The sequence below is a fragment of the Triticum dicoccoides genome, chromosome 5B, assembly GCF_002162155.2.
Source record: "Triticum dicoccoides isolate Atlit2015 ecotype Zavitan chromosome 5B, WEW_v2.0, whole genome shotgun sequence".
Taxonomy (NCBI): domain Eukaryota; kingdom Viridiplantae; phylum Streptophyta; class Magnoliopsida; order Poales; family Poaceae; genus Triticum; species Triticum dicoccoides.
Genome location: NC_041389.1, coordinates 100977906 through 100982755, shown reverse-complemented (window position 1 = coordinate 100982755; position 4850 = coordinate 100977906).

Genomic DNA, 4850 nt, shown 5'->3' with positions numbered 1-4850 from the left:
TAATGATGCATGGAATAAAGAAAAAGATGATGAAAAGGCGTTGGAGAGTCATCCAAAGATGAAGCTAGATATTGTTCAAGTCACACCACCATCATGCTCTCCCAACGTATTTGAAGAGGTATGCATAGCGAGTAATTTACCTATTTTCAGATTTGGTCACAACTTTATTGTTGATGCATCTATTAGAAAAATCCTCATAGGTAATTTTGAAAGACCAATGAAGAAGGGTAATTTACTTGTTAGCAATAAAATTGTTTTAGAGCATATCGGTCAACCAATTGTGCCATTTATAAAGACCGATAATGACTTATTATTGCAGCCAAAGCTTTCCCCGTTGCTTTATCTAAAGTTCATATCTATTTGGGTAGCTTTGCTTATTTCGTACTTGGCTTGCACTTGGTCTCAATTGAGACATGTATGTTCTAACTATTTTTATTTTAGAAATTTAAATCCAAGGTTAAATTCTATTGAGAAAACTGATGCTAGTATAATATCTTACCCAAAGACATCGGAGATAGAGTGCAAAACACAATGCATAGCCGAATGGTGTGATGCAAAATCTGAACCATTCGTTTGCTTAACTCCAAAGCCGTTCTCACAACAAGATCGGCTAGAGAATGAAAAGTTTACCTTCAATTCAAGCATGTGTGATCAAATATTTCATTTGTTGTTGTAAAATAATTATATTAGAATTCTTGATCACCATGTTGAACCATCTGTCCAAGGACGAATGTATTGTAAGTTGCATCATTCGTCCAAGCATAATTTTGAGGATTGCAACATGTTCTGTCAGATAGTTAAATCGGCCATTGATAAAGGACGATTGAAATTTGTTGAGACACCAAGAGATGACCAGTCTATTCCGATTGGTCCCGATGGCAGAAAGTTTTTGCATCGGCTGCTTCAAGCCGATCCATTTGAAGAGAAGGTAAAAACTACAGGTGATGGGATCAAGCTTTCAAGTAAAGAAGTTGTTGAAGAGCATAATGAACATAATCTTCAGGGTAAGAATTCCATCGAAGCTACAATGGAGACGCCAAGGACTGGGGGGGGGGGAGCAAGCAAATTCAATGATCGGTGAAAGCAAACCAAAAGAAAATAAAGGCCGAAATAAGCACAAGTGTAAGAGATCAAAAATCGCCTTCGCTGTACTATTGGATAAATATCAAAATTAGAGTGAAGAGAAGAATGCTTATCGGCCAAATCAAGCAAAGAAACCAAGATCACCCCCAAGGCGCAAATATGAGGATTGGTATTGGCAAAGTGATAGTTTTAATGCAACATATTCATATCCTTATTTTGGGACGCCAATGCCAGTGCCGTGGATGCCTCCCTATGCTCATATAGATCCATATTCATCATGGGAAAGGTATGATACAAGGGCACATTCTCCATCTTATTTTAGACCATCTCATCAATACTATGCAGCTCCAAGAAGATCAACATTTGAACAATCACGCATCAAAGACCGTTTCAATCATAAGGAATCGGTCCAGAGCTCAAGGAAGAAGAAAGAGGTGGTAAAGCAAGTTTACCGCGTGAAAAGAGATGGTCGTAAGTGTGCTACTTCAGATTTGATCTCAAATAACAAAGAGCCAATTAAAGTGTTGACATTGGCTACAAAAGGCAATGAGGCAAGTCAATCAAGTGCCAAATCTGATGGGAAGAAGTTGAGAGTGCACAAGGTAAAACAAGAATTGCCATTACTTCAAACAAAATCGCAGCCGGGGTGCCCACTCGGCTTATCATATTGGCAAAATAAGAAGTTGCAAAAGCTTAGTGCACAAGAACTTGAAAAGAGAAACATGGCATGGGTTCCCAAGAGGAGCAGTCAAAATAAAAATGATGTGCATGCTTCAATTGCAACAAGTACAATAAAAGTGAAGAAAGAGAAGGATGGAAGCAACAAACAATTAAGCCGAAGGTGTGCATCACAACATCAAAATCTTCGGTTAGCACATCATCCATTTTCTTCAACCATGTCGTTGATGCCTTTGCCATGGAATTCATCCCTAGGTATGATCAATTACCCTCCATGGATTTATTTTGATCCATGGATGCAACATAATTTTCTATATCATGAGAGGGTATTACCAAATTACCATACATTTGGTTAGTTACATTGTTGCTAATACAAAGGGGCCGAAATATTTTATTGCTATTTTATTTGTTTATTTCGGCTATACATGCTTTAGTGGATGAATTCTACATGGACCTCATGGTAATGGCCGATACTTAACTATCGTCCTAAGAAACTATCTGATCATGGCCGGTGTGGAATTCTAACATCGTCCTTAGTTAAATTGGAGACCGAGACAAGGTACATGTTAAGTGATATTAGCCTTGTCTCTCTAGTACTATGGAGATTATATTTTGATGGTTCAATTCGTAGCAATGGCCAAAGTATCAGTGTTATTCATATATCTCCATATGGTGTTATTTTTGTGAAGCCTCATGCCACTTAAAATATTTTTGCACAATAATCAAAGCCGAATATGAAATTTTATTCGGTTTGGAACTTTTGGTTGCTATAGGTGCTATACAGATTGAGGCTTTCAGTGATTCGTTATAAGTAGTGATGAGGACATCAATACCATTGTTACACCCACAGCCCCCGCTGCTATACATACTGGACCAATTACTAGAGCTCGCGCACGCCAAATAAATTACCAGGTACTTTCGTTTCTTGGTAATGATTCTAATGTTCATGAGAATATGATGCTGCCTAAATTGGATACATTTGTTTTGCTTACAAATGAAGGGCCTAGCTTGGAGAAGGATGAACATTGGAGCAAGAACAAGCAGGGAGATGATGGCATGCGCAAGGGGAACAAGAACAGAGTTACAAGTGATGATTTCAGGTCTTTGAAGCCACCATAACGAGTGCATGAAGCCTTGGACGAAATATACAAGATGTCACTTCATAAATTTCGTCCAGAGGCTATTATAGGTGCTGTGTCACCTTTTTATTGGGCCAGGCCCATGTAATTTCGAAATACATAAGTATAGGCTATTTTTAGAGTCCGTATGTGTGGGGAAACAAGAGATAGGGTTGATTTCGGACCCCTCCACCAAGGGCCACGAAATTCCCCCTCTCTTCCTCCATATATACAGCCCTTAGGACACCGTTTAGACTTTCGGTTTTGTTTAGATTAAAGTTCGCCATAGCTGGAACTTCGCGTACTTCGTTTGTATTCAACGACTAGACAAAGGCGTCACAGAACCCCACCTTGATCAATAAAGGTTTCATCTTATATTTGCAATATCCAGATTGCAATCTTAGTTTCTTGCTTGTTCTTCATTTGCTCGCAGGAAATAGACCCTCGTGGTCAGGTTGATCGTGCTCCGGCGTGGTCAATAACCTCTCGGAGTTGGTTTAGCGATTGCTAAGGCGCGACGTCCTCGCACGTTCGTAGTCGGATCGTCAAAGTCGACTTCCACCAAAGCGATATCCATCATCTCATCGAAAGACGGGACACCTTTGCCTCTATCAAGTGGTATCAGATTTCCAGGTTGCTCGGTGAGATTTTACAGTTTTTCGTAGTTTAGATCGAGTCTGTTCTTCATACCTACAGTCCACGGAAAAGCCAAAAAAAATTAGGGTTTGCTTTGTTGAATTTGCGGTTGCATCATCGTGTCTAGTTGCTGGTCTTAGAGTCTAGTCTTTTAGAGTTTCGAGTTCTGGTCATAAGTTGTCACGCCGCCGCCGCACCATCATCATCGCCCCTGCCATCTACCACCACCGCTTATCCGCCACCGCTTTGAATCCATATCCATATACCACCACCGCTGTCATATACCACCACCGCAGCCATCTACCACCATATATCCACCACCAATCCGAGTTCTTGTCATATTAGGTTTGTTTTCGACATCCATCTAGATTCCGATTCGTGTTTCCTTGCCGGAGTAGGTTTCGAAAAAAAAAGAGTCTGGAAACCACCCTCCGTTTAGGCCCAAAATTTTTCGAAAACGCATTTTTCAAAAAAAATTCTGGCTATCCTATTTTTAGGCGTTTCTGAGTGTTTTGAGACAGGTCCATTATAGGAAGTTTTTTTTGACCCGTTTCCAGTATTTGGGTCCGAGCAGTCGAAAAAAAATGGTCGAAAAAATTTCGTGCCCATCCTGTCAGTTTGTACTAGGAAGAGTTTTGAGACACTCGCCATTATAGTGATTTTTCGCAAAAAAAAAACAGCGCAAAAAAAGAGCGAAAAAAAAATCCAGAGTGTGCTTTTCCCTTGTTTACGTGCCGCGCTTGGTATTCTAGGCTCGCGTCTCTAGCACAGTCTAGCCTAGGACCAGCATAGTACCGTCATTGAGCGTTTATTCAACTTTGCATCTCTGAATTGATTATTGCTGACCCTTTTTGCTACCATATTATAAGCCTTCCCAGCTCCACATACATCTACGTCGTGCGTTTGACTCTCCCTGGTAATCGCTCTATCCAAGCTTTGAGAGTTTTTGACTACAACAGTTGCCGATCACCGCCTGCTACTGGGTAAGAACTGGTAAGAATTTGAGATTTTCTTGACGGATTTGTGACACCCACCACCACCTCTTGTTAGTAGTCTGTAGGATCATATTCTTGTGTGTTTCTATTGCTGCTAACCATGCCAGGATCACAAGCCGATGAGACTGACTGGGAGAACATGACGAATAAGGATTTGCATGATAAATTTCAGCAAATGATGAGTGGACAGGTGCAAGATGTGCTAAACAGATTTGAAGAGGCCATGGAGAAGATAGATGGCATAGAGAAGACGTTCGAAACACAGCTCGATAACAAGTTTAATGAATTGCTCGCGCGTAACGCACCTCTCCAACGACAACAACAACGACTACCTCCATGT